The sequence below is a fragment of the Carassius auratus genome, unplaced genomic scaffold (genome assembly GCF_003368295.1).
Source record: "Carassius auratus strain Wakin unplaced genomic scaffold, ASM336829v1 scaf_tig00216014, whole genome shotgun sequence".
NCBI classification, from domain to species: domain Eukaryota; kingdom Metazoa; phylum Chordata; class Actinopteri; order Cypriniformes; family Cyprinidae; genus Carassius; species Carassius auratus.
In genome coordinates this window covers 924,034-946,296 of record NW_020528362.1, presented here as the reverse complement: position 1 = coordinate 946,296, position 22,263 = coordinate 924,034, and the positions used below count along the sequence as shown (strand labels likewise).

At 41.1% G+C, this 22,263-nt stretch overlaps 1 long non-coding RNA gene across 1 annotated transcript; it reads right to left on the bottom strand.

Annotated features, from left to right (window-relative positions):
* Window positions 1–8,782: 8,782 nt before the first annotated feature.
* On the bottom strand, window positions 8,783–20,788 carry LOC113096668 (uncharacterized). Its single transcript, XR_003288558.1, has 3 exons — window positions 20,657–20,788; window positions 10,811–10,921; window positions 8,783–9,465 (listed from the first exon to the last, which is right to left on the bottom strand). It is a non-coding gene; the product is annotated as an uncharacterized LOC113096668 (long non-coding RNA).
* Between the last annotated feature and the right edge of the window lie 1,475 nt (window positions 20,789–22,263).

Genomic DNA, 22,263 nt, shown 5'->3' with positions numbered 1-22,263 from the left:
TTGAGGACCATTCCTAGGCTTTTGGGGAAACACTGATCCACATTTTTCTGACATATTATAGACCAAACAACTAACCGATTAATTGAGAAAATACTTAACAGATGAATCAACAATGAATATAATCCCAAATCCCTAATCATTATGTACAAGTGCATTGCATTGGAACCCTTGGATATAAGCCTCCCCCTCTATCTCTCTTAAAAATGTTGTTCTCTCTTTTGTCATTTAGTGAACTTTATAGATTTCAACCATATTATTCCTTCTTGAGTCTCTTTAACACGATCTTAGATTAATGTATGAATTGAATAGTGATTGTGTGACCTTTATGAGAGAACAACCAGTGTTACCCTTGGTAGTAATATCAAATGATAGCCTTTAGCAATGACCACGATGTGGTCACCCAGAATTTATAGTTTACCCACCTCTTTTTTTACCACTACACCTCTGTATAATGCATGTATTAAAACAGTTGCACACTTGTAAACACACATTGCAAGCAGATATGAACATTAATGTGATGATTTTTTCTCATCACTGACTCTTCACTGGAACAGAAGACCAAACCACATCAGGTCAAAGTGTTTGAGACACCGCCTCACTTCCTGTTTGACTCTGAAAACATCGACTCCTCCCTCATCTTGTGTTCAGGACATTTTGAACCAGAGAGAATTTATAATATTTTTTTCCCCAAAAATACAAGTTAATGTTGTCACATTGGACTAAAACCTACTGACTTTGCTCATAGAGTAACAACTCCACAACATTTATTATATAATTTTTGGAAAATTTCCCCCCCTTTCTGTGTTCCGGGTCAAAAATGACCGGCCTACAAAAAATAGCTTATAAATCTCTCTTTATGCTCAATATCACTAAAAATTAAATTCAATATTTTTGTCAGCTTGTTTTCTTTCAGTTGGCACAGGCTTTGAATTTATTTGACTGCAGACATTGTTGATCTGAGCCTAAAACACACTATAGTGTGATAAACAGTGCAAATTATTTTCATATTTTAATGCTTAGTTTTTGAGAGGAAAAAAATAATTATTCGTGGATCATTTTGTCACTGAGGTACATGAGCTTAATTTTAATAACACCTAATTTACATGCACTTTTTGAAAGGGCTGCCCTTTAAATGTGTTTTCACATGAAGTATATTTTAAATGAACCGAACTCAGTTCAGTTAAAGTGAACCAGCGGTGAGTATGTATATGAAGTATATTAAGAAACAATAAATATGTTGTTCAAAATGAAGACCGAACACACTTTCTGAGTGTCACGTGTTAGAGGAACATGTTCATATGTTAAGCATGAACTACAGCTGTGGTTTTTCTGCTGAGAACTGACTTCACACATCTGCTAAAAATGATGTTGAGACTAACTAGTTACATTTTTTTTTAAGTGTCTCAGAAAACGGAAGTCCGTTCAGAGAAACATTTGAGCATCGTTTTTTGGCAAATGTGACATGTTTGATAGACTGTGTTTTCTGCAATGATATTCAGTCATTTTAAAGAGTGATTTAACAAACCAACATTTTTTGGACAATTCAATGCACAATTCATTTTCAATAAGAGTAGCAGAAAGAATTAAAAGTGATAAAAAAACTTGTTTGGTCACTGTTCTCAAACTCTTGATGTCTCTGATTGAAAGTCTATTTGAAGAAACAATATCACACAACACCAAACTCATATTAAACAAATACATCTGAATTAACTGAACTACCTGAAATAGGAAGAATGTGTATTATAACAAAACCAAGCAAAAGCACACGTCCACAGAGCCTCCATCTTTCACAAGCAGCACAGATAAATACATGTTCTCTCAAACTCTGGATCTGATCCTCACGTAACATATCATCACATTAATCTGAACAATAAAGAATATGATAAACAGCAAGACGGTGGATTCATAGACCCTCCTACACACAGCACAAGCATTAATCTTCAGCTGAATACTGTATTAAAAACAGAAGATAGTGTAGAATATAATGAAATACAGAGTGTGAGAGACAGTGCACTGGAGCCCATACTGACACATTAACAGACTGTTTGAACTAAATCAGACACTTCCTGCTTTTCACACTTCAAGAAGAGATGAGGGAGGAGACAAACTCTACACACAAATACATCAAGAAATAGGAAGAAAACCAGACCCATTCGAAGATATTTACTCTTTTACTGCATTAAAGTGAAGTGAAGTGAAGTGAAGTGACATTCAGCCAAGTATGGTGACCCATACTCAGAATTTGTGCTCTGCATTTAACCCATCCGAAATGCACACACACAGAGCAGTGAACACACACACACACACACACACACTGTGAGCACACACCCGTAGCAGTGGGCAGCCATTTATGCTGCGGCGCCCGGGGAGCAGTTGGGGGTTCGATGCCAGCGACAGCAGAGACACTCAGAGCCTGTGGCAGGGGATACAGACCATTACGGACTAAAAGCCCCCACTGCAGACCTGTGACAGCAACATCTCCCTGCTGAACAAGCTGAACGCCTACAATGGAGGTGCTGATTACTCGCTTGTTATTGATGAAAGCACAGACATTTCATCTGTCAAGCAACTGTGTGTGGTAATCCGCTACTTTAGTATGACACTGAACAAAGTTCTGTCTACCTTTTTGGGTTTAATAAACTTGGAGTGTGAAACAGCAGAGGTATTGCCTCTACTCTGACCCGTTTTCTACAGAGTATTGGACTGGACATCAAAAGGTGCATTGGATTAGGTACAGATGGCTGCAGTGTCTTGGTAGGGAAGAGGAATTCAGTGTACACTTACCTTCTACAGAAAAAACCAAATCTCCAGCTGCTCAAGTGTGTGTGCCATTCCATACAGATGTGTGTAAGCAAAGCAGTGGAGACCCTCCAACGCAACCTTGAATACTCGGTCTCTCATTCTCACAAACAGTGCTCTTCGCCACTGTGAGTATGCAAAGATCTACAGTCTCATCAATCCTGGTGAAATCCCTTTGATGCTTGTTCAGATGTCAGGTACACGCTGGCTTTCTATCCATGATTGCCGTTCACTCATACTCAATCAGTGATGAATTGAAGCTTCACTTACAGCTAACCAAAGACCACCAGAGATGTTATGATGCTGAAATCCTGCACCAGATGTACAGTGATCATGTTAACAAACTGTACCTGCTGTTTTTAATGCCTTTTCTACAAGAATTCAACAGGATCAACAAGCTGTTCCAGCAGTACAGGGGCAATCCAATCTAAATGTTGGAGTCTCTGCTTCTTTTCTTTCGCTGCTTCATCTCCAGACTGGTGAGACCTGGAATGATCCCCACATCAGATGAACAACTGCTTGCAATTGACATAACAGACCCCAGTGTTTTGTTTCCTGTGGGTGCAGTCAGTTATGGGGTCACCTTCATGATGGCATTGGATGAAGCAAGAATGGAGAGCACGTCTGAGAGAAATATGAAGAGCAGGTGCTGTGACTTCTTGGTGGAGGCGGATAGACAAGTGCAACAGAGACTCCCAGCTAACATCCAGATATGGAAATCTATGACTGTGTTCAGTCCGACTGTCATCCTGTCACAAACTAAACCACAGCTCAGCTCAGTCTCAATGCTGAAGCTCTACTCTGGTGATCGTGAAGCTCTTGAAACACAGTATCAGGCTGTTGCATATCTCTCATGGACAAACAAGGAGGACAGCCAGGCAGAGGCCTTTTGGGTTCAAGTGCTCAATTACAAAGACAGCAGTGGAGACCACACTTTCAAAACACTTGCCCTCTTTTCTCTGTCGTTGCTTGTTATGTCTCTGAGCAATGCTGGTGTAGAACGAGTTTTCTCACAGATGAACCGGGTCAAGTCCAAACTGAGGAACAGAATGGGACAAGAAACTCTCAGCAGCATACTCTGATATTTTCAGATATTTCATGGGTTCAGCTCTGACAAATTGTTGTTAAATATGTTTAATTTACAATTTGCACCTTTTTACCTGAAGCAACTTAAAAGATAATGGTGGTGTTATTCTTCATATATATGAGGCTAAAGTGTTATGAGTCTAAAGAAAAGTGTTTTAGACCAAGCCTCATCCTCACCTTTTCAAATGGTTTTGACTGGAATGGTTTTTAAACCAGTTTATTTTATTTAAGTCTTTTCTAAATCACTTATTTGTTCATCAGAGCAGGAGACACTTTATTGCTGGACACTAAGATCATCAGTAATTTCTCCTGTTTCTGGGTTATAGTTATATAAACATGGGATCTTCTGCAGTCCTTGCAATAATAAATAAAGAATTTGTGAATTCAGGATGATATGTATTTGTGTGTGTAAACTGTAATTATCAGATGTTTACTGTGTATAAAATGTACTTGGTACATCAGTCTATATTTGATATCCCATCAGTTTTCTAATGTTAAATGATGTTAAAAGGTGGTTTAACTCCCTCTTGTGGTCATTGTCCTGAAGCTCAGGGGGAGAAAAATAAATAAACTGTACCATGTGTGCAGTTTTGTAAATTGAAGGATGCAAATTGAAAACCTGTACCCACAGTTTAAAATCTGTCCCCATGGATTATAAAACCGTTTATGTTTCACTTCCCGGAACCTAGGGGGGCTCCATAAAAAAAAAAAAAAAGTTGCTTGTTTTGGGCTTGTTTTCACAGGCGTGCTTATTTGTCTCGCGATATCTGGCAACACTGGTAATTTACAGGAAGCGCAAAAAGACAATAAAGTGTGAGATTATTAGTGTGTTATGCATTTACTCAGATAAAGATTTTTTTTTTTTCTTAAAGGAACACTCCAAAAAAAAAAAAAAAACAGGCTCATTTTCCAACTCCCCTAGAGTTAAACAGTTGAGTTTTACTGTTTTCAAATCTGTTCAGCCGATGTCCAGGTCTGGCATTAGCACTTTTAGCTTAGCTTAGCATAGATCATTGAATCTGATCAGACCGTAAGCATCTCGCTCAAAAATGAACAAAAAGGTTCTTCATTTTTCCTATTTAAGACTTGACTCTTCTGTAGTTACATCGTGTACTAAGACAGACAGAAAATGAAAAGTTGTGATTTTTTTAGGCCGATATGGCTAAGAACTATACTCTCATACTATACTCTCATTCCAGCGTAATAATCAAATAACTTTTCTGTCATACCATGGTACAGCAGCCGCAATAATATTACACAGCTCCTGAAAATAGTCCCAGCTAGGTAACTTCCAATAAACCTATTTTCAGGCACTGTGCAATATCATAGTAATATCATAGTAATATCATAGTAATATCATAGTAATATCATAGTAATACCATAGTAATATCATAGTAATATCATAGTAATATCATAGTAATACCATAGTAATATCATAGTAATATCATAGTAATATCATAGTAATATCATAGTAATATCATAACACCCCGGCTACCAGATGTGGTAAGAAGCTTCATCGTTACAGGCCCGGTCCTGTAGCTTAGAGAGATTCGCCGTCATCAGAAATCCACTGAACTGCTGATTCACAAACTGCCTTTCCAGCGTCTGGTGAGAGAAATCACTCAAGATTTCGAGACGGATCTGTGTTTCCAGAGCTCAGCTGTCATGGAGCTGCAGGACGCTTAAATATACAGCTGTTTTAAGAGTCACCTCAATGTTTCTATGAAAGATGATTTTCGTTAATCAAATTTTCATTTTGTAGTGTCGTTTTGTAGCAGACGCTTTTATCCAAAGTGACTTACAGTGCATTCAGGCTAATAGTTTTTACCTAACATACAAACATAGAGGTACATGTATGAAATTGACATTTGTTTTATGCAAAACAACATACAGTACATTTGAGGTATGCATTTAACCAGACAGGCTCCATGATCACCCATGTCCTGTGACCCTACAGCAGATGTGTGGTTCAGAGAATTATTGAATATCTTTACCTGTAAACCTAAAGAAACACCATTTGTGATTCTTGGGTTTATCAAAAACAATCCACATACTGTACAGTAGTTTGTGTGTCATGTAGATTCAACAAAGTTCTTACACTATGCAAACATTTAGTTTGATCAAAACTCAAATGGAAAGCATTTCTTGTCAGTCCAGTTTGACTACACTTATAACAGCTGAAGACAATGCTGCTCTGCTCAGTCAATTAACTCTTGAATAGTTTCTACATTTAGAAGAGAACAAAACAATTGTCGTTCTACTAAATAAAATGAAACGTAATGTCAGGGACAAAGAAAAGGCAGTGCACTTTCAAAGATGGACTATAGTGAAAAGCAAAGTCATGTAAGTTAGTACATGAAAACAATATGCAACTCTACAAGTAGCTGATGAAAACAGGAACACTTGTTTCTCCTCTCAGTAGAAGATTCCTTCTCACACTTTCTTTCACACTTCCTTTAAACAGGCAGCATATATACAGTACAGACCAAAAGTTTGGACACACCTTCTCATTCAAAGAGTTTTCTTTATTTTCATGACTATGTCACACTGAAGGCATCAAGGGCTATTTGACCAAGAAGGAGAGTGATGGGGTGCTGCTCCAGATGACCTGGCCTCCACAGTCACCGGACCTGAACCCAATCCAGATGGTTTAGGAGAAAGCTGGACCGCAGACAGAAGGCAAAAGGGCCAACAAGTGCTAACCATCTCTCGGGGAACTCCTTCAAGACTGTTGAAGACCATTTCAGGTGAATACCTCATGAAGCTCATCAAGAGAACGCCAAGAGTGTGCAAAGCAGGAATCAAAGCAAAAGAACCTACAATATGACATATTTTCAGTTGTTTCACACTTTGTTGTTATTTATATAATTCCACATGTGTTAATTCATAGTTTTGATGCCTTCAGTGTGAATCTACAATTTTCATAGTCATGAAAATAAAGAAAACTCTTTGAATGAGAAGGTGTGTCCAAACTTTTGGTCTGTACTGTATGTATATATATATGTTTATGTTTTTATGGCGGTTGGCAAACCAGGTCATGGTGCATATTCACCACCTACTGGGATGGGGTAGTATTGAGTGGAAATTATATAATTATATAATATATATATAATCCAAAGATAATCAGTTATTATCTAAAAGTTGTATTTTGTTATATAACTTTGTTATTTTCAGGAACTTTATAGTTTTTTTAACCTTTATGAGAACTGTAATGTCATAGAATTAATGCTAACAGATTTTATTTCCTCTTTTAACTGAGTCTTTCTCTTTCATTCGCTCTACAGTGAATCAGCACATGCTCTACAGTTTCTGGAAGTGCACAATGATTACATTGATCAGATTCATGTTTCCTGTCATCTGGAGTGATTTAAGAGAAGATTGTCCAATTCTCAATCGAGATATAACTGTATCATCCTTTCTATTACATTAAGCAGTTCTTACATGACCAACTTGTTTATATACAGCAGTCAACATTTGAAGTGGATCAGAAAAGGTAATTCAGAGTTGTACTAGTTTTAGGTTTTAGGACGACTTTGATGAAAGGTTTTGATCCACTTCAAATGTTGACTAGTGTATATTATACAAATGTTGGCCTTTGTTTATTTTATCTCATCTCTCTTGCCACATCTTTCTGAGAGCTACTTTAATTAAACCTTTCATTTCTGATTTACTCAAGAGTATGTGTGTGTGTGTGTGTGTGTGTGTGTGTGTGTGTGTGTGCGTGTGTGTGTGTGTGTGTGTGTGTGTGTGTGTGGATATGTGTTTGCTTAAGAACTTGTTTCAGTATCTTCTTCATTTCCTCCAACATGAGCAGTCACCCATAAATATTCTGCTATAATTCTCAGTTGGTATATTCGGTGCAAACCTTGCAGTACTTCTATTAATATATATTTTATAGATTCTGATCTTCCACTTGTGAATGCAGAATATGAATCAGAACAGATCACAACTGTTGTTGGATGGATTTCTTCCACTCACTGTAAAGCTTTCTGAAAAGAAAAGGTTTCTCCCTGCAAAGCTGTCACAGGAGAGGATCTAAAAGATCACAACATGTTCAAGGGCTTGGTTCTGAATCTCCTCTATCTTAGTAAGTAATGAAGCTGATGCTGAGTCATATATTATTAATAAACTGATTATCTTTGGATGGGTTAAATGCAGAGCACAATCTGGGTCACCATAGTTGGCTGTATGTCACGTCACTTTCACTTTCACTTTTTTTAATTGAGGTATTGATCGGTGTAACTAAGTATTTTTCTTATTCTCATTAAACGCGAAAATTAAATAGTTATTGTATCATATTTAGGTAACCAAAATTTCACAATATTTCACTTATCTCGTTCCGAAAAAAAAAAAAAAAAGAAATGCGGGGAAATCAAAGGAACAGGATCTGATGAAGATGACAGATGTAAAGCATGAGGTGGTGGGCGGGATTAACATTTCAAAGCCTCTGATTGGCTCTAATATGGCCAATGAAATCATTCTGTGGGTTGGTCAATGGAGACACGCAATCACAGATCGCCGTTTTCCCTTCAGAAATTAACATAGAGCAGTGAATAAACTCTCATGTTGTCATACAATTAATGATATTGTTTTTAAAGACATATATGATGGTTCTGTCTGTATCAGTGAAGTCAGTTCCCAAGAAGGTCTGAAAGAAGCCCGTCAGTAAATCAGAGGAGTTATATTTCTGTTAATTCATAATGTGATGTTCTTCTATATATTTATATGAGACTAGGATAAATCACATTTTTTTATATATATGATAGTTTATTGAACATTTTTATAAACAAGGAAAGGTTGAAAAAAAAAAAAATACTCCAAGGCCCAAATGAAGCAAAAATGCAATTTGCTGCAGATGATAATAGTTATATGGAGATATAATTCTGAAAGCTGATAATGTAAATCAATGAGATCTTTAGAACAGAATATTTACATAAATGATATTCAAATACTTATAATGTTGAAAATATAATACAACACAATGATAACTGAGCGAAGAACAAATACAGTTATGTTTGGATAATCAGGTAAATATAAGCTGCTTCAGTCCAGTAAGTGTTTGACTTGAAATATTACTAACACTGTAAAAGTTACTTTTACCTTAAATTCAGTAAAGATTTAACAGCAAAGAGACATTTCTAGAATTAGACTCAAACTCCTTTTACTCCGACGACAGAAAGCATCTAGCATCATAAAAACAGCATGTTGTTCAGATGTAATTTGAGATTATAATTGTTGTTTGTGGTATTTAAAGGGTAACTTTCAGTAGCTTCCAGTGAATCTGACACACATGAAGAAACTGGTTTTGGAGTCGATGATGAGCAGGAGCTCTTTCTGTGTGGAGTTAGTTCTCTTGTTCTCCATGTGTTGTGTTCACAATCTAATCTACAGCGCAGGTGAATCAGAGACACTGGATTGAGTGAGAGTGTGAATGTGTGTGTGTTAGTCTTGTGATGGACTCGTGTCCAGTGTGTTTCCAGCCTTCAGCCTGAGACTCCAGCATCCTGTGACTCTGAGCTTTGGAGAAGAGATGATTATTCCTCTGTTACAGCGACTGCCTTTGGGCTTCAGGAGATTTAACTGTCAAACACACACACATACAACATTTATATTCAGCTCAATTTGACACTTTCTGTATTGCTTCCACTGCAGCTATTGATTTATGAATCAAATAATATTTACAGATTAATATGGATCTATATAACAGATATAAAAGACAGAGTAAAGGTTTGTCTGAATGTGAATTGTTTGAGAAAAAGACATTGAGTCTCATTCATGAAACACGAGCAGAATTAATTTGTCAAATATCAAATGTGAATCAATTCTTATTTGTTCAACATTAAAAACAATTGTGATGTATTTCAGTGGAAAGTTAACGTAGTCTAGCTGAAGTGATGGTGATTTGTAAATAGTCTTGAATGCATAAAGTCATCATATATCAGCCTCTGATTGGTTTTATGAATCTGTTGCATGACTGGTAATCTTGTGTTGACTGAGTGACAGCACAATAAACTGAAGCACACTCGTTGTGAAAGCTTGTTAATTACTCATTGTTTTACCATTTTAATCAAGTTCATTTTTAATAATCTTAGTGTTTTAACTGTCACGTGCTCACAGTCAGCCTGTTTAACGTTTCCTCACAATACATGTTATGAGTACGTCTCTTCTTTTTAACATGGTTTATAATGTTGATTGAGAGATATGACATTTAATATTCAGACATTACCGAGAAGTCATTATAATAACTGACTGTTAAAACACACGTGTTACATTGTGTCATGTTCTGGATCTGTTTCTAGAGTCTGTACAGACTGATGTCTCTAATGTCTGTCTGTTTTCAATTATTATTATTATTATTTTATTATTTTGTAAAGATCTTGCTCAGAAAAAGCGATCCTGGTAGCTGGACTGAGAAGACTGGGCATGATATTGTGATGAATAATATATTGCATAATTAAATATTTCAATGAAATATGATTGCCCGTAATCGGCATTTCATAAACAAGACGTGATGAAGAGGACAGCAGCTGATGTTTCATGTATCACTAATATCACCTTTTGTTGATTATTTCATTTTTGTAGATTGTATTTAGTTGATTATATCTTGTAACGCCAGATCTGTGGAAATGACTGGGATTTTTCTGCTTTTATCGGTTCTCCAGATCTAGGGTCCTGGAAATGTGTTCCTGGGACTGCGGTTCTCCGACTCGGTACGAGACGCTGTCACAAAAACACTAGAGTCCTAGAACTGTGCTCCTTCAAATGTGTTCCTGAAAGTGTGGTATCCGGTATTGCAGACAGATAATATTGAGTTTCAGGAAGCTCTGTTTTTGCACAAATTGCTCATAATTTACTGGTATATTTACTCAGGTTTGATGAATGAGGGCCATTGAGATGAGAGAGACGGATCAGACAGAAGTGTTACCTCTCGCTCTGTAGCATTTGTAAAGCAGCACGACTGTCGCCAGCAGATACGGACAAGCTGTCAGAAGAAAACTGAGGATGATGATGACAGAAATCTGATCTGAACATGACCCTAAAAAACAGAGACACAAGCACATTATTGAGAACATTATAAAATAGTTTTCTTTATTTTCATGACTATGTCACACTGAAGGCATCAAGGGCTATTTGAGCAAGAAGGAGAGTGATGGGGTGCTGCGCCAGATGACCTGGCCTCCACAGTCACCGGACCTGAACCCAATCCAGATGGTTTGGGGTGAGCTGGACCGCAGACAGAAGGCAAAAGGGCCAACAAGTGCTAAGCATCTCTCGGGGAACTCCTTCAAGACTGTTGGAAGACCATTTCAGGTGACTACCTCTTGAAGCTCATCAAGAGAAAGCCAAGAGTGTGCAAAGCAGTAATCAAAGCAAAAGGTGGCTACTTTGAAGAACCTTCAATATGACATATTTTCAGCTGTTTCACACTTTTTTGTTATGTATATAATTCCACATGTGTTAATTCATAGTTTTGATGCCTTCAATGTGACTCTACAATGTTCATAGTCATGAAAATAAAGAAAACTCTTTGACTGAGAAGGTGTGTCCAAACTTTTGGTCTGTACTGTAATTATATATATATCAGCTTGAATATTTTATTTCTACATGTGGGCGGGAATTAAACTCATCTTTTCTGCTGATTGGTCAGTTTAAGATCAAACCGTGACATCATCCTCTTCCTCTGCTGCAGTTGTACAGATTAATAACCCATTTGATTGCAACTACATTACAAGTTATTACAGACTTTTTTATGAAAATATTGTAAAAAAAATATATAATAAATTTTAATAAAACAAGTTCCCTTTCGATACTTCACTCATACTGCGTATGGGGAAAAGCTCCTTTTTTCCTCGATACAGAAGCCTTTTTTCAATAACGCAGTGCAACTGCACTGCCATGGGTTTAATCTGTAAACTTTTTTAAACCAATGACAGCGCTGCGTAGCTGCGCGAGCCTGTGGCGATGATGGCGGGGGCGGGGCGAATGGCTATATAAGCAGGCAATCACCAGAGGAAATCAGATCTTACTCCTTCAGCGACGACTTCACTTCGCTGGATCTCTGCTGAACGCCTTCGCCTGGAACGAGCTCTCGCCGTCGAAGAGGCACCGCAGCAGACCAGCTGAGACCGCCGACCGCCTGCAGCGCCGGTGTACTCGCAGACAGCCGCTCTCAGTGCCGATCTCGGGCCGCCCGCTTCCCGCTTCCGGCCGCTTCTCAGCGATCTCCTGCCGCCATCCGGCGATCGTAAAAGAGCTTTTCCAGCGGTTTTCACCGCTCTAAAAGAACGTTTCTAACGCCGTTTTAACGGCGATGGCCATGCCGCGCCACAGCTGTGGCACATGCAGAGCCCCTCTGCATGAGGACGACGGCCATGGTGAGTGTGTTTTCTGCCTGGGTAAACCCCACGCTGAGGCTGCACTCACTGAGACTTCATGCTACTTTTGTGAAAGCATGAGTCTCGCCTCTCTGCGCTCGCGGATTGCTTTCTTTAATGAAAGTAATCCCGCCCCTCGCGCCCTCCCGTCTTTTTCCTCCCGCGAGCCGGCCAGGAAAAGACAGCGGGGAAGAGGGGCTCAGCGCCCGGGTTTGGGTGAGCTCACGCCGGCTCAGCGCCCGCGTGCCTCACCCTCTCCAATGAGAGAGCCGTCCCCTGTCCTCTTCTAACACCCAGAGCAGCGTCCCTCGGCTGCAGCGAGCGACCTCGTCTCTTTTGGCGGATCGGAGGACGAGCCGCATGATGACTCCATGTCACTCGTGGCTTCTGAAACGGAGGACTGGGCCGGCGATTCTGACCCCGCCCACTTGCCTTCACTGGAGCCCATCGACGCCAGAGCTGGGATGGATGCCGAGCTTCTCCGCATCCTCTCCAAGGCCGTTGAGGAACTCCATCTGGAGTGGGCCCCCCCTGAAGAGCCGACACGCAGCAGGCTGGACGAGTGCCGACACGCAGCAGGCTGGACGAGTGGTACCTGCCAGGACGCCGCCAGGCCCCCCGCCAGCGACCTGCCCCGTTCTTCCCTGAGGTTCATGATGAGCTGACAAAGTCGTGGCGCGCCCCCTACTCGGCCCGCCTACGCACTTCCTCTGCAGCTCTCAGCTCAGTAGATGGCTCTCAGGAGAAGGGCTATGAGCAATTGCCGCCCCTGAATGAGGCCGTGGCTGCTCACCTCTGTCCCCCCGCGGCTGTGGGGTGGAAAAATAAGAGAGCCCTTCCTTCCAAGCCCTGCAGGATGACCTCTGCCATGGCTGGCAGGCCTACACTTCTGCGGGCCAAGCCGCTTCATCTCTGCACACCATGGCCATATTGCAGGTGTTCCAGGCAAAGCTTCTCCGTTCCCAGGATGAGTCTAGCTATAGTGAACCTGCTTTCCGTGACCTCCGCAGCGCCACTGATTTGGCTCTGCTCGCCACGAAAGCCACGGCCCAGGCCATCGGATGATCCATGGCCAACCTGGTTGTGCTGGAGCGCCACCTCTGGCTCAACCTAACAGAGATTAAGGAGAGCGACAAAGTGGCCTTTCTCGATGCCCCAGTCTCTCCATGCGGCCTCTTCGGACCAGCGGTAGAAGGGTTTACAGAACGCTTCACTGCAGCACAGAAGTTGTCCCAAGCCATGCGACACTTCTTGCCCAAGCGCTCTACCTCTGCCCCGAGTCGCCCCAGGACTGTGCCGACTCAGCACCAGAGCAAACCTGCCCCTTCTACCCCCCAGGCGGCGCCCCCTAAGGAGCAGCACCCAGCTCGCCCCTCTAGGTGCGCTAAATCGCCTAGACGTCAGGGCCCCTGGCAAAGGATTGTGCTGGACCCGACGCCCTCTAAATCCTCCTGATCGTTGGGGAAGAAAGAGGAAGGGGCAAAGTCCCGCCGCGGCCGGACCACCCCAGAAGCTCTCTCGCCTGTCTGCTGTGCGACCTGGGCCCACTGTTGTTGCGTCCACGCAAAGCGCCGTTGTTATGGCAAACACAATAAATATTTCACATTTTCAAAAAGAGAGCAGTTTTCCTCTTCCACACTCGTCAGTGTTCAGGCCCCTATTCAGCGGTCTGCCATCCGACACTAAGCCCCTTGTCACGCGGGCCGAGGCCTGGCAGGCCATCCCCGGAGTGTCCAAGTGGGTGTTGGGGATAATAAAACACGGCTACTCACTGCAGTTCGCCCGAAGACCCCCGCGTTTTCGCGGAGTGATTCCCACCTCGGTAGAGCCGGACGACTCTCAAGTCCTCCGCACCGAAGTGATTACGCTGTTAAGGAAGGGAGCCATAGAGACAGTTCCTCCCTCAGAAAGCGGGTCAGGGTTCTACAGCCGTTATTTCCTTGTCCCCAAGAAAGATGGCGGTCTCAGACCCATCTTAGACCTCAGACACCTGAACCTTTCCCTCATGAAACGGAAGTTCAAGATGTTGACACTGAAGCAGATCCTCACGCAGATTTGCCCCGAGGACTGGTTCTTCTCGCTGGACCTGAAAGATGCTTACTTTCACATCCAGATAGCCCCCCATCACAGACGATTCTTGAGATTCGCGTTCGAGGGTGTGGCTTACCAATATACAGTCCTTCCCTTTGGGCTGTCTCTAGCTCCCCGCACTTTCACGAAGTGCATGAACGAGGCGCTTTCCCCTCTGAGACAGATGGGAATCCGCATTCTGAACTATCTCGACGACTGGCTCATTCTAGCCCAGTCACGAACCGAGCTAGACCACAACAGATCCGTGCTCCTGAGCCACTTACAGTGCCTAGGACTCAGGGTCAATTTCGCCAAGAGCTCACTGCTCCCCAGCCAACGTATTACGTTCCTGGGAGCAGTTTTCGACTCCGCCAATATGAGGGCGGTCATATCACCAGAGCGCGCTCTGGTACTTCAGCAGCTCGCAGCCTCTGTCAAGAACAAAGCCTGTTTCCCTCTGAAGTTCTTTCAGAGGATGCTAGGGCTGATGGCTTCCGCCTCCCCAGTTTTACAGCTCGGCCTCCTACGAATGCGGCCCTTGCAGTACTGGCTGAAACTCCGGGTCCAACCTCATGCTTGGCGGCACGGCCGCTTTCGCATCAGGGTCAACCAGGCCTGTCTAGCAGCCCTGGAGCCTTGGATGAACCCTGTTTGGTTCAGTCGTGGAGTACCCCTACAGGCGGTTTCCAGAAGGATGGTGCTCTCAACAGATGCATTCAACCTGGGTTGGGATCGCTCAAGGCGACACACATACCTGGCAAGACGAATCTGGGAGCAGACATGCTTTCACGGAGCAATGTTCCCTCGGACGAGTGGATGCTCCATCCCCAGACGGTTCTCAAAATCTGGGAGATTTTCGGGAAGGCAGAGGTCGACCTCTTCGCCTCAGAAAGCAACTCTCATTGCCCAACTTATTTTTCAAAGGAAACAGATGCGCTGGCCCACAACTGGCACAGCCTCCTTCTTTATGCTTTTCCCCCGATCGCTCTGATCCCTCAGGTCATCAGACGAGTCAGGGAAGACAGACACAGAGTCCTCCTAGTGGCCCCACTCTGGAGGACCCAAGTTTGGTCCTCGGAGCTTTTCAGGCTTTCCATGAAAGCCCCATGGCCGATCCCCCTGAGGCGGGACCTCCTCTCTCAGGCGCACAGGACAATCTGGCATCCACAGCCAGAACTCTGGGCTCTGCATGTATGGTCCCTCGATGGGAGCCTCTGAGCCTCCCCGGGGACGTACTACACACCATTGCTCAGGCAAGAGCCCCGTCTACAAGACGCCTCTATGCCCAAAAATGGTCAGTCTTTGTTGACTGGTGCTTAGCACAAAACAAAGACCCTGTTGAGTGTGATGTATCTCCGATACTGTCATTTCTCCAGGAGCGTCTAGAAAAGGGTCTCACCCCTTCCACACTCAAAGTTTACGTAGCAGCCATTGCAGCATTTCATGCTCCTATTGCTGGCCAATCAGTGGGTCGAAACAGCCTCATTGTGCATTTCCTGAGAGGTGCTAGGCGGTTGAAGCCCCCACGTCCTCTCACGGTTCCCACTTGGGACCTTCACACGGTCCTTGGAGCACTCAAAGGACCTCCCTTTAAACCGCTGCGGTCAGCTGACCTTCGGCCCCTAACGCTCAAAACCGCTCTGCTACTTGCTCTAGCATCAGTCAAGCGTGTTGGCGATTTGCAGGCCCTCTCGGTGAGCCCTGCATGCCTTGAGTTTGGGCCCAATGACTCTAAGGTCATTTTAAAACCCAGGCATGGCTACGTACCTAAAGTGCTCTCGACGCCATTCAGAGCACAGGTAATTTCCCTCTCAGCTCTGCCTCCGTTGTCAGGTGAGCAAGAGCTGGATTTACTCTGCCCAGTGAGCAACGCCTCTCGCATTGGATAGTTGAAGCTATCGCTCTATGTTACTCCTCTATGGGCCTTGAGTGCCCCATAAGAGTTAGAGCCCACTCTACAAGAGGGATGGCCTCTTCATGGGCCTGGTCTAGTGGTGTCTCTATCAAGGACATCTGTGAGGCGGCCGGCTGGTCCTCGCCGTCCACTTTTGTCAGGTTCTATAACTTGGATATCCCGACCTTGCATGCTCGGGTTCTTTCGGTTTGATACGACGGCCTCTAGCAGACTCTGTCATCATACCACCTCCAGGGAGCTAGCTCCCTCTCAGCAGTGTAGCGTCAAAGGGTTCGATGGCTCCGGCCCTCTCACTTATCCTCTGGACCCCAGGGTGTTCAAGTTAAGTCTTGTCGTTCCCTACCGTGGCACGGCGGTTGAATTCATTCCCCATACGCAGTATGAGTGAAGTATCAAAAGGGAACGTACTCGGTTACGAACGTAACCTCGGTTCCCTGAGATACGGAAAGAGTACTGCGTTATATGCCGTGCCATGAGACTGTGGGTTCAGTGTCGTCGCTTCAGTTGTATGACCTGATTTCCTCTGGTGATTGCCTGCTTATATAGCCATTCGCCCCGCCCATTTTGGCGGGCTTTGGCGTGCTGCATCGCCACAGGCTCGCGCAGCTACGCAGCGCTGTCATTGGTTTAAAAAAGTTTACAGATTAAACCAATGGCAGTGCAGTTGCACTGCGTTATTGAAAAAAGGCTTCAGTATCGAGGAAAAAAGGAGCTTTTCCCCATACGCAGTACTCGTTCTGTATCTCAGGGAACCGAGGTTACGTTCGTAACTGAGTACGATTACATTACAAAACTCTAAAAGTAGGCTATTTAATGTCTGTTGTTCTCCGGTTGTCAGTCAGAAAGACATTATAGGTCTATATACCCAAGACAATTTAATATTCTTCCCTTTTTTGTCTTAGTTTTAAATAGTGTAAAAATATTTAGTGTAAAATTTAGTGCCCACATGTAGAAATCAAATATTCAAGCTGTTCATTCATTTTTCTATCCCTGAACAAAATATGAAAATTTAAGTTGAATTCTCGTTTTACATTTTTTGAAAAATAAAAATTAAAAATGAAATAAAAATAATACTGATGAATGATACACAGATTCATGAGATTCCTGAGTAAATGACAATTTTATCTTGGGCAAGATTTTATTCTAATGCTGAGGTTAATGCACTTTTTTTAATTGTAGGATGTTGACGAGGTGTGTACATGTCAGTATCTGTGAAGTGTTAGTTATACTTCAGTTCATGTGAGTTTTGTGGAAGAATAAACACATCTGTCAATAACTAATTGCTCATTAATGAAATTAATGACACACTAGAACAGACACACTTTCTCTCTCATGCCACACACACACACACACACACACACACACACATTTGACCATCTCTTTTCTTTTTAATGGCAGTTACATCTCTAAATGTAAATGTAAGTGTTTATTTAATTTACTCACCATTTACAGCAAGATCAATTCGGTTGTTCTCCTGTGAGGATGAAGGTCTTCCATTTATCAATACTTTACACGTGTACTGATCCTGATCAGACTCAGTAGCTCCTCTGATAGTAAGAGTGTCTGTGTCTACAGTGTAACGATCAGACGACTGTAACTTTACACTGTCTTTATACCACTCATATCTCCAGTCTCTGTCAGACTCAATCACACACTTCAGATTCACACTCTCTCCAGTGAAGACAGCAGTGTCTGGAGTCACAGTCAGTGTAGATCTTCGGGAATCTGTAGAAGAAAAAAAAGTGAAAATGTATTACAAATTTCAGTTAGGGATAAAAAAAGAAAATAAATCCTCCTGAGGCCATAAAAGGATGCAACAATAAAAGCGTCATAAAATAATATGATTATCTTTTAAAAAAGTACATACTGTTTAAAATAATGTTTATAAACATATATAATTAATAAAGTTTCTTAAACAATAAAAAAAAAAAAAAGTTGAATAGAGTTGAATAGAGAATGTTCACTTGTGACAACTTACCTGCCGATAGGGCAAGTTGTCACAAGTGAACATTCTCTATTCAACTCCGTAGTGATATAAGAGTGATATAACTCCGTAGTCTACAACTCCGTAGTGATATAAGATATGAAAATGTGATGAAAACAACATATGTGCCCAAGACTTCATTTTTTCATTTGGTATGACAGTTATATCATTGTGATGTACGGTGCTCATTAAATGTTAGACAGTTTGAAAAGTGTGACAACTTACCCCGCTCTCCCCTAAACTACACATTATTATTTTCACAGTATTATCGAGTCTGGACCGTATTCAGACCCAGACACTGAGATTATGTCTCAGAGTCATGAGAACATCTCCAGTGTGTTCAGTGCAGGTAGAGACAGGAGAAATGAGTTTGAGAATAAGACAGAAGAAGCTGATTGTGAATTACTGGATTAGTTTGAGAGGACAAATAGATAGACACACAATATAAAGAGTGTTGGACAGGAGATGATGCACGTGATCTGGGAGGATATGGAGAGGAGTTTTGTAAAACTGTGGTATGGCCCAGTATCCCTATGTGGAAGTATGATACTCCTAAAGTAGATTTGGAGATTACAGACCAAAATAGTAAATAATCAAGTAGATTTAGTGAATGAGTTTAATAGACACGTGAACCAAAAATATGTTAATTTTAAGCAAGTTTTTACAGATAACAGGAGTTACAGGTGTGCAATTGTAATTCCCAGCCAGAAGAGTGAGATGAGCGAGAGAACATCAGATCACTTTAGTGTATTTGCTGTTGAGATGTTTGATGACATTAGAACGGAGAGAATACACAAAGTCAGACAGAAGTTTAATTTGCAGCGACTCTGTCTCTGTACTGAGAGTCTCAAGACCGGTGGATAAGATTCATCAGGAGGTTTTTATGATATTATGTCTGACTATTTAAGAATAAATAATAAAAAAAAAAAAATGATAAAGGACAATGATATTAAACTCACCCTTCACTGAGAGAGAAACAGAGCTTGACTGTGATGAGACTGATCTTCCTTCTATGTGTCCTCTACACGTGTACTGACCCGCATCAGATGTAGTTACTGCTCTGATAGTGAGAGTGTCTGTGTTTACAGTGTAACGCTGAGACGACTGTAACTTTACACTGTCTTTATTCCACTCATATCTCCAGTCAGGTGTCCACTCATATCTCCGGTCTCTGTTAGACTCAATCTCACACGTCAGAATCACTCTCTCTCCAGTGAATACTGTATTGTCTGGAGTCACAGTCAGAGTAGATCTGGGTAAAGCTGTGAAGAAAGACACAAATATGAAGTGACTCAAACAGCTCTTTCAGGGAAAAAATACTTTGTAAATGAGTTATAAATCTACAAAATAATTATGTCATATTATTTCATAATGTTGGTTCTGTTTTATTTGTGTATTGTCATCAGTTTTCTCAATTCAGTTTTTTGAGGAGGCTCTGGTTAAATCTTGAAGGATCTCAGGAATCTCAATCCATCTTATTTTTCTTGTAAGAGCCATTTATGAGTTTAACGTTTCTGGTTTATGGTGTCATTCACTTCTATTTTTGCTACTAAAGCTTGTTTTGCTGCTTGATATTGTAAACTGGTGTCACCATATTATATTAAAGGTGCAATGTGTAATATTTACAAAGATCTGTTGACAGAAATATAATATAATACACATTACTATTTTTTCAGAAGGGTAAAACGATCTTAATTAATAAACCGTAATGTTTTTGTTACTTTAGATTGATCAGTTTCTATCTACATATAGCACGCGTCCCGTTACATGTTTCTACAGGAGCCAGAAACACACAAACTGCTCTACAGACCGCGTTTCATCACATCACACAAAACACTGACACAATTATGAACAAGTACATTAATATTCACAATAGCATTGATTTATTGAATACATAAGTAAATATAATTCCTGAATTGCCCTTTGTAAAGAGATCTCAGTGTCTCTGCTGTGTTTATGGAGGACATCTTTACCTGCATCAGTCAGCGTAGTTTCTCTAAAGAGAGATGTGAGCGGAGGACTGAGCAACTTCACTAGATCCCGCTAAAATACACACTGCACCTTTAATACATGATCTGAATCATGAACACACTGCTTTGTAGTGCACACAGTTTTACTGTCTCCTGCACTTTGTTATTCTTCTGCTTATTTCTCTACAGTGTCTAATGAACCAGACGTCTCACACATTCACAGAAAAATAAGGTTCATAACATCCTCTGTGTGTTTCTTCAGGAGAACATTAATTATATATCTGTGAGTATTTTCTTACAAACACACACACACACACACACACACCCGCACAAACAGACACAGACACAGACACACACAAACACACACACACACACACACACACTTGAGTATCTATATTCTTTTTAATGGCAGTTATATCTCTAAATGTAAATGTAAGTGTTTATTGTATTTACTCACCATTAACAGACAGATTTATTGGTTCACTCTCCTGTGATGAGTTTGGTCTTTTATCTCTCTGTCCTCTACACGTGTACTGACCCTCATCAGATGTAGTTACTGCTCTGATAGTGAGAGTGTCTGTGTTTACAGTGTAACGAACAGACGACTGTAACTTTACACTGCCTTTATACCACTCATATCTCCAGTCTCTGTGATCAGACTCAATCACACACTTCAGATTGACCGTCTCTCCAGTGAATACTGTATTGTCTGGAGTCACAGTCAGCTGGGGTTTGGGTAAGTCTGTTAAGATAAAAACATAAAGTGATTCAAACAGTTCAAAGAAGAAAAAAATAATGTCTGACAGTATTATATACTTTTACAGTATGAATATTATACATAGACTGTCATATTTCATAAGTCTCCGGCTCCGTCTCATCCTCAAAAATCTAAATAAATAAAACAAACTACTACTAATTACAACATTTCATGTATAAATGTTCCTCATGTTACCAAATACTGTAAACTAACACCCACATGACTGTGTGTGTGTGTGTGTGTGTGTGTGTGTGTGTGTGTGTGTGTCCGTGTGTGTGTGTGTGTGTCACTGTTTTGGTTTAATAAGTCACTTCACTCTCTCTGACTTAAAAAAATAAAAATAAAAATTAAGTCTGTTGATTAATTTCTATTCTATAATCTATAGTCCTAAATATATCACCAGTAACCATAAAAAGCCCTTTATTTAGGCAAAAATTACCTGTAAATTAAAGTAGATTTTACTATGCATTAGTGAAATTGAATCATATAAAATGTAATTTCTTAACACAACTGAGGCCAGTGAAAAGCTGAGTTGTCAGTAATTGTGTAAAAGCTCTAGTCACAGAGTCTCTGAGCAGAAACATGAATGTCCAGCTCTGTGTGTAATCATAGAGACAGAGACTACAGTAAAAGTAAAGAGAGAGACTGTCTCTCCTCTGAACACACACTGATCTGATCTGATCTCACCTTCACTACAGCTTCTGATCTCCATCTATTAATACACTTATGAGCAAATATTGAGAGAAACAGCATCACAGTATCATGATCACTGTTATGAACTCACAATCATTATGAGGAAAATACTGCACTAAATTAAATATCTGGTTTGCTTGTAGTTGGTGTTGATTAGTAAAAATGTTTCCAATTTTCCAATCATATACTGATTTGTATATTCACTCAACATTTATGTTCTTTAATTCACATATTACAGTGTACAACATTTACATAAACTTTCAATTTTGTCAAATAGGTTTCTTTATGAGGACAATGATATTAAACTCACCCTTCACTGAGAGAGAAACAGCAGAGCTTGATTGTGATGAGACTGATCTTCCTTCTATGTGTCCTCTACACCAGTACAGACCCACATCAGATGATTCAGATCCTTCAATAGTGAGAGTGTCTGTGTTTACAGTGTAATGCTGAGACACTTTATTTTTAACTTTCCTCCACTCATATCTCCAGTCTCTGTGATCAGACTCAATCTCACACTTCAGAATCACTCTCTCTCCAGTGAATACTGTTTTGTCTGGAGTCACAGTCAGAGTAGATCTGGGTAAAGCTGTGAAGAAAGACAGAATGAAGTG